Genomic DNA, 12859 nt, shown 5'->3' on the forward strand with positions numbered 1-12859 from the left:
TGATTTTTCCCATTTTTATGAGTGTATTTCTTCCACATATTTCAGCAGCTCACATTGGCACAACAGATCTGAAGAGATAAAGCATAAGTGACTCTTTGATAAGCAAATAACTCAGTGGATGGAGACAGACATTCAAGTGTGTAGTGAAGAATAGCCTCCTAGCCATGAGTATTCAGTGTGGTGAGATCATTTGTTGGAAATATTGAGGACAATTGCTCAATCCAGTGCTTAAGAGATTGTCTATTATAAAGTATACCAAGCATTGTGGTAAGCATTTTTTTAAAGCAGAATTAGAACATAAGTTTTTAAACCTTTCTTTACAGATTAGACCACTTTTGATTTAAAAAATATATAAAGTTAATAACTGCCACAAGTGAATGCTAAGCCATGGCATGTGTCAGTTTTTCCCAGAGTCCTACTTTGGAGGATGTCTGAATGGATTGTTCAATGTCTCTGCTCACACTTGTTGTAATCAATCGTGCCAGATATTAGTCTACAGATTGCTTTTCCCCATATTTCTTTTTAAACTCTTCAGCATTCTTACAGAACTTTTCAAGGTCCTTAGAGTACTCTTCAGTTAGGATAACCCGAAGGGTTTGCTGGGGCTGGTGGTCCACCAGCTCCATGAGATACTGGATTAGTTGGTCGGTTTTGGTTGCTGGCTTCCAGTTTTTGGCACTAATTACTGAAAGACAGACCTGCTCCTTTTCTTTATTGTTAGGCTGATAGATCTTTTTAAAAATTTGATCGTAGGTGGTTTGAATGGTTACTCCCCGGGAAAGTTGGTTTCGATTCTGAAGAACCCCTTATCATATGGAGGGTTGTCGGGAACAGTAAATCCTTGCTAAGTCAGTAAATTAGCTTCATCAACCTGGATGTTATGGAAGCTTTTCATTCCACATTTGCAGATTTCTTCAAGCTCTTTCATCAGCCTCCTGCTGCCTTCCTGCTACCTCTCCATCTTGGATCTGATACTGCTGCTTTCCCTCAGGTAAGCATTTTATAAAAAGTGTATTTAATTGTCATGACAACATGAAGACTCTGTAAGACAGGCATTATTATCTCATTTTTACAAATAAAGAAACTAAACCTCATGCTTTCACCAAAGCTTTCCAGTTAATATATACCAAAATAAAACTGGAACCTTGTTCTAAATGGTACTGTCTCTAATATAGCTTTGATTATATTATATAATGATTAATATTTATTTACTATTGTTTGGCTGTATAGGAATTTACAAGGGCAAGATCCAATAATTTTCATTACAGTGTCCCCTGTGTGCAAACCATGCCTGCCACACAACAGATAAATGGATTCTTTGGAGAAATATTGACTTATTCAGACAATAACTTGTTGGGTTGATCCTTGGTCTAATCAAGTGAGTTTTGAGCAAGGTAGTTTTTGCTTCTTGCTTTTTGAAAACCCTCTTAGCAGATTTTAAGTGTGCAGTACTTTATTGTTAACTATAGGTTCTAAGAGAAATAAGTCAGACACAGAAAGACAAGTACTGCATGATTCCATTTATATGAAGTACTGTATCTAAAATAGTCAAAGTCATAAAATCAAAGATTAGAATGGTGGTTACCAAGGACTGTGGAGAGGGAGAAATGGGGAGCTATTAATCAATAAGCATAAAATTTCACTTCTGTCTTTTGTTTGTTTTTTAATATTGGGAAATGTTACTTCTTAACATTTTACAGCTATCTAAAATTTTTCTATTTTTAATTATTATTTTCAAGCCTCATTTAGTTATTTGAATAATATTTTTTTAAAAACCTTAAGTCAATAGCTTCTTGTAAGTCTTTTAAAAAATAAATTTGTTTTATATAATGAAAATGCAAAAGTATATGATCTCATTGTCTAAAACGATGCTATTATCTGATATACAGTAACTTGCTGATCTACTTTTTTCATGCAAACTCAAGTTTTTTATGTTTTCTTTGTTTGTTTGTTTTAAAACTCAAGTTTTGAGATGAAGATGGTGATTATCAGTTATATAAGTTATTTGACCAATGTAAATTATACTACAATAATGCATTCTTAAAAAAAAAAACTCTCAGGTAGATAAGATCTACTAAGTGGAGAATTAAAAATGGAAACATCATTAATTAATATTCTGTTGAAGATGACCCTAAGCAAATTTGAACATGCAAAACTCTTAGAGCTGTTTCATTTATTTACGTAATTTTTTTAGTGAGAGATAGAGACAGACAGAAGAAGGGAGATAAGAAGTACCAATTTGTAGTTTCAGCACTTTAGTTGTTCATTTATTGCTTCTCATATGTTCCTTGATGGGTGGGAAGGGTTTCCAGCTGAGCCAGTGACCCTTTGCTCAAGCCAGTGACCTTGGGCCTAAACCAGTGACTGTGGATTTCAAGCCAGCAACTTTTGGGCTCAAGCTAGTGACCATGTGGTCATATCTATGATCCCATGCTCAAGCTGGATGTGCCCATTCTCAAGCCAATAACCTGAGTTCTCAGCATCCCTGGTTAATGCTTTAGCTGCTGCACTGCTACCTGATCAGGCTATTTATTTGATTTTAATAAACAAAATATTTTGTATGAATAAAGTTTAGCTACTTCCCTTGAACATTGTAACCAGGTTATTATGAAATCACATCTTAGAATAAGCTCTGTTCTAATAGAAACATTTATTAGCAAAGAGGCAAAAATAGTTCTTATAGCCTTTTTTGTAAGCTTGATAAAGTCCTAGATATCTGTCATTTTATTAGCCTTGACCACTCCCCTAAAATAAATATTGACTCAACACAACAACATCTCAGAAGTAGGACTCAGTTACTCTTATGGTCAGCATTAGATGACCAGCATCATTCTAAACCAAAGACACAGAATAGCTTATACACCAAGTCTTTGGCAGCATACCTAAGGGTAGACACTATAAACCTTTCTGGATTTTTATGTCCAGTTTATTCATGGATGGGGAGTATATTTATATTATTTTTGCCAATTCATGTAAGTCAAAAGCTTTTGTTTCACTAATTACCATCCATTTCTAACAGGTGCCATGTTAATTAATAGCTAGCCACTAACTTAATCAACAAAAACCAAATTCTGACATGAAATATGCTGATTAGCAAAACATTTCGATCTGATCAAAGACAAAGCTAGCTAATGTATTTATAATCTCTGACTTTGGAGAGGAGCTTGTCCTCTTTGAAAAAGTAATATTTGACTATCCCTGGCAAGGGGATTTCTGGTGAGAATGCATAAACAGTCTATGCTGAATTATCTTCAAGCAAATTACAATCACCATTATTTTTTTATTATTACTAGGAATTTGGTTTATACGAAATGGGGAGTAAAAGGGGTAAATGCAGAGAAAGTAAGCTCTTTTATATGAACAATTTTAAAATATAATTGTACAGTGTGTCTATAAAGTCATGGTGCACTTTTGACCGTTCACAGGAAAGCAAAAAAAGATGATAGAAATGTGAAATCTGCACCAAATAAAAGGAAAACCCTCTCAGTTTCTGTAGGATGATGTGGCAGCATGTGCGCATGCGCAGATGATGACGTAACACCGTGCATACAGCGGAGCAGCCCACGGCCATGCCAGTCGAGATGTGGACGGTACAGAGGAAAGTTCAGTGTGTTGTGTGGCTCGCTAAATTCAAATCCATGACCAAAGTGCAACGTGAATACCGGTGCGTTTATAACGAAGCGCCACCACATAGGAATCACATTACTCGGTGGGATAAGCAGTTGAAGGAAACCGGCAGTTTGGTGGAGAAACCCTGTTCTGGTAGGCCATCAGTCAGTGACGAGTCTGTAGAGGCTATATGGGATAGCTACCTAAGGAGCCCTAAAAAATCTGTGCGTGAGCCCACATCAAACTGCACTGAATAGTATGAAACTGGGAGAGTTTTCCTTTTATTTGGTGCAGATTTCACATTTCTATAGTCTTTTGTTGCTTTCCTGTGACCAATCAAAAGTGCACCATGACTTTATGGACACACTGTATTTTCTTGTAAGACCTATTGCATTAATGTCTGGAACCAACTGCATGATATTGGATGAGATCTTCTGAACAGAGTGGTACAGGAAGAGATAACAGCTATCTAAAGGGTCTAATATGTGAGGTCCTATTTTGGAGACAATGGGCAGCACATGTTTCTGCCAGAGTCCTCATAATTTGGTTTATCCAAACCACTATGCTTTTTATATTTATTCAATTTTACTTGAGGGACAATTTGATTGTTGTGTTCAAGGATCCAAAGGACAGATCTGATTATCAGAAATACCCCACCTCTAAATTACTATACCCACTCATTGATGTCAGTCAGATCATTGCTCCTCTTAGTAAATAATCTAGTGATCCTCTGTTGTTACTTTTAAGAGTCCCTTATGGCATGTGGAGGAAAAGGAATCCTTGTACACTGTTAGTGGGAATGTAAATTCTTACAGCCATTATTGAAAACAGTATGGAGTTTCCTCAAAATATTAAAAAATAGAACTATTGTGTGGTCCAGCAATCACACCTGTGTATGTATATATCTGAAGAAAATTAAATCACTAATTCAAAGAGATATCTGTACTCCTGTGTTCTTTGCAGCACTATTTACAGTAGCCAAGATATGGAAATAATCTGGGAGTCTGTCAACAGATAAATGGAAAAAGAAAATTTGGCACACATGCATACACACACACAATAGACTATTACTCAGCCTTAAAAAAGAAGGAAATATTACCATGTTTGGCAAAATGGATGAACCCACAAACATTATCTTAAGTAAGTCAGACACAGAAAGAAAAATACTGCATGACATCATTATATCATCTCAATTATATGTGGAATCAAAACAAAAAAAATGTTGAACTCATAGTAACAAATAACAGAATGGTGGTTACCAGAGGCTGAGGAGTTGGGGAAAAGAAGATATGTTGATCAAAGAGTATAAACTTTCAGTTACAATTTGAATAGATCCTGAAGATCTAATGTACAGCATGGTGACTATAGTCAATAATGAAACAGGGATGGGAAAAAGTAGGTTGAATTACCAGCCACCCTTACCCAAAAAACCATAAGTAAGGATAATAACAGCAATAAGAAGAAGACAAATATTACAATGAATAATACAAAAAATAATAAATAAATAATATAAGAATCAACTTTCACATACAACTGTAAATCTACTTTTGCCCCCCTTGTATATTGTACACTTGAAATATGCTAAAGTAACAGATCTTAAGCATTCTCACGATAGAGAAAATGATAAGTATGAGGTGATAGATATATTAATTAGCTTCATTGTATAATCATTTTACAATGTATAAGTATATCAAAACATCACATTCTATACTTGAAATATATACAATTTTTATTCACCAAACATTTCTCAATAAAGCTGGGAAAATATAAGGATGTTAAATGAGGAGGATGAAAGAAGAAGACAATCTATCTCCTTAGAGTAGTTTCACCCTAAGTGGCTTGCCAAAATAACATATGCCTGGTAATTTTATTCAGTATACTTCTTAAGAGGAGTTCTAAGAAATATATTTTCTCCCATTCTTTACATTTTATTGACATTTTAGATCTTTCTTTTATTGTATATTTAAATTACATTTTACATTCAATGTTATTTTGTATTATTTTCAGGTGAAGAGCATAATGGTTAGATGATCATATACTTTAAAAAGTGTCCACCCTCTGATATTTCAAGTACCCATGGCCCCATATGTAGTTATTACAGTATTATTGACTATATTTCCCATACTGTACTTCACATCCCCATGACTGTTCTATAACTCCCAACCTGTACTTCTCAGTCCCTTCACCCTTTTCACCCAGTCCCCCAATCCTCCTCCCCTCTGGCAACCATCAGTCTGTTTTCTGTATCTATGAGTCTATTTCTGTTTTGTTTCTCATTTATATTCTCTTTAGATTCTAAATATAAGTGATTAAACTGCATTACAAAATCCTTAATAAAGATGTAATAGGAGTTAACAAAATTTATATTAAAATTTACATGGTTTATATATTTATAATTTTGGGTTTTTTGTGACACGGACAGAGAGAGACAGAGAGAGGGACAGATAGGGACAGACAGACAGGAAAGGAGAGAGATGAGAAGTATCAAATCTTCATTGTGGCACCTTAGTTGTTCATTGATTGCTTGCTCATATGAGCTTTGACTGAGGGCCTACAGAAGACTGAGTGTCCCCTTGCTCAAGCCAGCGACCTTGGGTTCAAGCTGGTGAGCTTTGCTCAAACCAGATGAGCCCACGCTCAAGCTGGTGACCTTGGGAACCTGGGTCCTCTGGATCTCAGTATGATGTTCTATCCACTGTGCCACCACCTGGTCAGGCTTTATTTACACTTTTATTTTTCTTGATAAAAGTTATTCTTGTTTGTGCTAAAACAAATTGTACAGAAATATTAAGGCTTATTCTTTCTCCTTAAATAACATTAATGTGATTTTAAAATCAAACATTTGGCCTGACCCGTGGTGGCGCAGTGGATAAAGCATCAACCTGGAATGCTGAGGTTGCCATTTCAAAACCCTGCGCTTGCCTGGTCAAGGCACAGATGGGAGTTGATGCTTCTTGCTCCTCCCCCATTTTCTCTTTCTCTCTCTGTCTCTCTCTCTCTCTCTCTCTTTCCCCTTCTCTCTAAAATAATATCTTTCCCCTTCTCTCTAAAATAATAAAGTCTTAAATAAAAAATTTGAATCAAAGATTAATTAGTGCTGAATATGAATAATTATTTTTCCTCCTACAACCTCTTTCTGTCATTTCTATATCCATACTTCAAAAGCTCTAGAATTCATCTGCTTGAAACACTCCACTAACTCCTGCATCCCTGACTTTTTAAATACCCAGGGAAAATAAATAAATACTCAGGGAAAAATAAAAAGTGAGCAACTAATCCAAATTCCACTATTTGTGTACTGCTCCCACCAACATGCTGTGACTATAATCGGAGAAGTTAAATTAATATGACACTTTACCCTCTAAGTCAGTCACTTTAAGAGCATAGTGGGAGTACTCTTTACAAGAGATTGACTGAAATCAATGCTTTGCACTGATATAAGAAAAATTGTTAAATGGTTTAAAGTTCCAGAGCAATAGTTATCTATATACAAGTTGTCAGTAGCTGATTGGCTCCAATTATTCCTTCAGACATCTAAGAAAGACAAAACATCGACATAAAAAGCCCTTGCTCATTTGCATATTCATAATACCTCAGTGAATCACCAGGACTGGCATTGATGCTGCCTGAATATTAATGCTGAGCCAACAGCTGAGCTGAAGGGCAAAGCAATATATAGAAACAAACTGCAATTTCCTTCCGAAACTCACAATTAATGGTGGACAGCTTTTCAAATCATTATTATTATTTCATCCGTTATTACAAGAATGCTCACCATTTCTTAGACTATCTAGTCAGATCGGTGCAGGATTACAGCACATGTTTTATTTGTATTTTAAGCCAGATTTAATCATGCAGTTCTCTTTTACACCAAAACCCACAAACTACTCCCGTGTCCATGCTCAATCTCAATACAGTATGCACCGCAAAAAGGAGGACTCCAAGTTGTCCACTGCATTCAGCTGAAGAACACTTCTATATTTATGTACTTTTAAAAGCTTCAAATTTGTGAGCAGTTAAAAGTTTGGATAGTTAAGTAACTCTGCCTTCAGTTCTCCCCGCTCTGCCATTTAATTTCCTGTAAAAAACCTCTGTCTCCTGACCCACCCTCTGTCAGAGCTCAAATGGCTATTTCTGAGTTGGCTTCTGCCAAGAGCCACAGATTGAGGCTTCCGGAAGGAACGCTATGATTCCTTCCATGAGATGGAGCAAAGTATTTGCGGAAGAATCTGTAGGAGGGAGATGTTTTCAGGGTTTGCATATGAGATGTATTTGTAGCATTGCCATTACAGTTATACATCCGTGGTCACAAGATCGTTTATTATAAGATTCTATTTTCCTTGGAGACTTGGAGGATTAGGCAAAACTCTCCTCAACCATTTGCATTTCCTTTTCCTGAAGAAGCTGCTATCTGCCAACAGAGGTTTCAGGAAACAAACAGGAGTATATAATATAGTATTTCTTATAAACAACCTCAGGTTTAGAAAACAGAGTTCTGTACCTTACTGGTTATCATGCTGCTTTATTTTTATTGGGTTTCTCTTTCAAATGATAGCATATAATAACAGTTATGGCTAATCTTTATTGACCATTCACTGTATCAGTCATTTTTTGCTGCATAACAAACTACCCTTAAAATCAGTGGCTTAAAGCACTAAACTATTATTGTGTAGTTTTCTCTGGGTTGCCTGGGGTTTGGCTGATGGGGGGATAGATTCAGCTTGGCATTTCTGTTTCGGGCTGTGGCAGCCAGCATGACCCAACTTCTCACTGAGTTAGCTGGAGAGACTGTTCTATTTGATTCAATCCCTGTTAGACTTATGGGCTAACCAGGTAAGATCCTACTTGTGGTGTTTGAAAAGGCACAAGGGTACAAGCAAAATATATGGGACTTCAAGACTTAGGCCAAGATCCAGAACACTCATTTCCTCTTTATTCTATGGTTCAAAGTCAAGTATCAAGAAAATATACATTGTCTCTTCAGTAGGAGATGGAAAAGTCACATGAAAGAAGGAGGGGTGAAAAAAATCTAAATTAATAATGCAATCTTCTACCCACACTGTGGCCCAGGCTTCTTTGTTCATTTAATCTTCAGAGCAGTCCCATGTATTGTTGTCATTGTTATTTTACAAATAAGAAATTGAGATTCAGAGAGGTTAAGTACCAGAACTTGTTGATAAAGCAGTGATTGACATCTAAGCAGATCTTAAATACTGTGCAATTTTTCTCACATGTTTCATCCTGCCTGGTTTCAAAGACAGTTTCTATATTTAGTATAGAGATTATAAAGATGTGGGATATAATGTTCAGTCATCATGATAATGATAATGAGTAAGGATAGCATAACAAAAATTGTGCTGGGATAACACTATTCATTTCTAAGTCATCTCATCTTTAAAATTCATTTATACATGAGGCAGAATAAAGATAATGTCCTCAGCAAGGGAAAACCACAGGCAAATTAATAAATTAAATTTCAATTTATAGATCTTTTGTGACCAATAATTATTCCATATAAAAATAAAGACACTTTTCTTGGGCAACAAATACCACATATAAAATTGTAACTGATTTTATTTAATAAAAAATGAGCACCACACAAATACAGTTTCATAGATTCTAATGCTACTAATCAAAGACCACAAATGGCTAGAATAATGACAGAGAGCTTTAGTAATGGAAGGTCATTGTTCTAGTGTCAGTAACAATATAAGTACACTCATAATTAAAACATTTTCTATGTGTCTTTTTGACAATCAATAGCAATGTAGTCTTAGAATATATTTCTATTTGAATTAGTCTCTTGGTTTTGCAGGTTTTCATATTTTTGTCTAACAATTGTTTTCAGAAGGCTGAAGAAGTTTAGTTGCATCAAAAAGTAAGTCTGTATCCTAGGACTTAGTGATGATTCTATGTTGCTTTTGGACTGTTTGTCATTGTATACAGTGTGGCTTACTAAATACCACAAATTGTCAAAAGTGCATAATTTTCTAGAATAAACATGAAAACAATGGGGTAAAGGTAAATAAAATGGGCTGTAACAGAAATCTACTCTCCATGTCACAAAATTTCTCCCGAAATTTAAGACGTACACAGGAGATGAGACAGGTTTTATTTGGGAATAAGATTAGCATTCATAGAGATTGGAATACTAAAAACTGAAATGATGTCTACGTGTAGCTTGTGAAATAACGTATAGAATCCTTGTTTTAGATAGATACTATTACATTTTTCAAAATTAATAGTTGTACTGAATCTTATATTTGGTCCACTTCCTTTCAAACAAAAAATATTTCAGGATCTCATTATATGCAGACTGGGAGTCTTGACATTGAGAAAATTTCTGAGTGTCTGTTCTGCTGAAGAAAGTACATGGTATATAATAAATATTAAATAATTATTTCTGAAGAATGCAGTTCGATGAGTTTTTATATCACTAGACTCAAGCAGAACTGGGTTCTTAATAGGTGAACAACCTCAGTCAAGTTATTTAATATTGCAAAGCCCCATTTGGTTTTGTTTTTACTCTTAAAAACATGGATAAAAATCTACCTATGTCACAAAATGGTGTAGAATAAGAAATCAAAACATTTATTTATAACCAAGTTTCCCCAGCCTTCATTAACTGATGAATTAAAGTGGAATCATGCAATGAACTATATACAATGTTAATAACTCTAGCCCGCCCCCATCTGCTGAGGCAGAACTTCGGTCCCACTTCCCTAGAGCTCTTCTAGTTATGTGTGCATGTTACCAGGGAGGGTCTCAAACATGTTAATGAGAAGACATCTCCTATTTCTTGACCTCAAACCCTTTCACTGGTGCTCATAGCCTGCAACAGCATTTGAGAATCAATTTTCCCCCAGCAGGCTACAGCTAACACTCAACACTCCAGGAAATGGTAATACTGTACCCTATGATGCTATCTCTTATTCCTAATGTTGGGTACTCAAAAGAGGACATTTATTGCATTCTTTGGAATCCTCATTGACTTGATATAAAATAGAGAGATTATCCTTGCCCTTTAGCCTGTAGAGCCTTTCTCTCTAAATTTCAATTACAAATAAAGTTAATGAGCTATGGGAGTCCAACATCTGAGACAGAAATCATGCTATTGTATACCTCTGGTCAGGTAAATTCATACAGACAAACTACCTCATAACCTTCTTGTCTCCTTCCTTCTTTAGGTTGGATTTTTTTTTATAAATAAATTTTTATTAATTTTAATTGGGGTGACATCAATAAATCAGGGTACATATATTCAAAGAAAACATGTCCAGGTTATCTTGTCGTTCAATTATGTTGCATACCCATCACCCAAAGTCAGATTGTCCTCTGTCACCTTCTATCTATATCTAGTTTTCTTTGTGCCCCTCCCCTTCCCCCTCCCCCTCTCCCTTCTTACCCCCCCCCAGTAAACACCATACTCTTATCCATGTCTCTTAGTCTCTTTTTTTTTTTTTTTTTTTTTTTTTCTGAAGCTGGAAACGGGGAGAGACAGTCAGACAGACTCTCACATGCGCCCGACCGGGATCCACCCGGCACGCCCACCAGGGGCGACGCTCTGCCCACCAAGGGGCTATGCTCTGCCCCTCCAGGGCGTCGCTCTGCCACGACCAGAGCCACTCTAGCGCCTGGGGCAGAGGCCCAGGAGCCATCCCCAGCGCCCGGGCCATCTTTGCTCCAATGGAGCCTTGGCTGCAGGAGGGGAAGAGAGAGACAGAGAGGAAGGAGGGGGGGGGAGTGGAGAAGCAAATGGGCGCTTCTCCTATGTGCCCTGTCCGGGAATCGAACCCGGGTCCCCCGCACGCCAGGCCGACGCTCTACCGCTGAGCCAACCGGCCAGGGCCTTAGTCTCGTTTTTATGTCCCACCAATGTATGGAATCATGCAGTTCTTGGTTTTTTCTGATTTACTTATTTCACTCTGTATAATGTTATTAAGATCCCACCATTTTGTTGTAAATGATCTGATGTCATCATTTCTTATGGCTGAGTAGTATACCATAGGGTATATGTGGCACATCTTCTTTATCCAGTCTTCTATTTTTTTTTTTTTACAGTGATTAAAGCCTTTAGGCAAACTCTTGGCCAATACAGCAAGAATCCATAAAAGAGTAGTGTCCTTAACATGTTTTTAGGTTGGATTTTAGCATCCATGAGAAGAAGAAACTCACTTACATCTTGCTGCCAATCACAATCCTTTGCCATGTATTATTTGGTAAGATAAAGCCGTGTGTTTGGTAGGGCTTTGTATACCTACTGCATTTTGGCTTACCATTAATATGGAATTCATCATTTAAAATGGCTCCTTTAAAATTTCTCTGGAGTTGGGCCCCTTAGAGCATCCTCTGAGATAATAATTTATTTAATCTGGAATGAGTTGCTGGCATAGGTAATTTCTGAAAGTTCCCTATATACTCTTAATGTATAGCTCAGGGTTAAAAACCACTATTCAGATAATCTGATGAAAACTTATTTTACTAGATAAAATGTGCATTTCATTTTATTTATAATTTTAGTAGAAGTCAGGTTACTGTGAACATCTGAAATCTAGTTTAAGGATAATTGACTTAGACTCAATAAATTTGGTTGGTTCTCCATATTAGAGAGTAGCCATGATGAGAAGATTTCTAGAAGAATATAATGAAGCCGTATCCCAGAGTAAAGCAATAATCAGTTTCACCTAAAACATTGGGGTTTTTCCCTTATTTATTTGTATTTTCCCAATGTTTTTGGAATTATGCTATGCTGCTTATACTAGGTGACTAATATGTACTTGTTGACTTAGTGTTATCAAAATGCATATTATTACTGAAATTAAGACTATTTAGATACAGTAAATCAGAATGAGAATCATAAAAAGAGACTTATAAGTGCTTCACTTTTGGGAAAATAGAATTCCTGTTTCATTGACTAGCCAGTTAACATTGAAAAAAAAATCTGTCCAAGGTTGAGAGAAATAATAATAACTATTTTTCAGGTAATAGAGGAAAGTATCATTGAGAAATGGTATGGCAACAGGGTCACAGTAGTACTGTGAAGGTTTTGAATAAATAACCATTCTCTGGGTTGTCTGAAAACTTACACGAGACTTGGTTCTTATTAAACTGCAATAAAACCGGCAAAGGTGTTTTCTGGAAAACAGATAAGGTATGAAAATAAAATGGCACTTAAGACATGACATGGGAATGTTGTGATTATACCAGAAATAGAATGAATGAATATTTTCAAGTTTTGACAGCTCCAAAA

The 12859-nt window shown here is 36.1% G+C and overlaps 1 pseudogene; it reads right to left on the reverse strand.

Annotated features, from left to right (window-relative positions):
- Positions 1-488: 488 nt before the first annotated feature.
- On the reverse strand, positions 489-11818 carry LOC136386228 (ubiquitin-conjugating enzyme E2 L3-like; annotated as a pseudogene).
- Positions 11819-12859: the final 1041 nt, after the last annotated feature.

Source organism: Saccopteryx leptura, chromosome X (assembly GCF_036850995.1).
Source record: "Saccopteryx leptura isolate mSacLep1 chromosome X, mSacLep1_pri_phased_curated, whole genome shotgun sequence".
Classification (NCBI taxonomy): domain Eukaryota; kingdom Metazoa; phylum Chordata; class Mammalia; order Chiroptera; family Emballonuridae; genus Saccopteryx; species Saccopteryx leptura.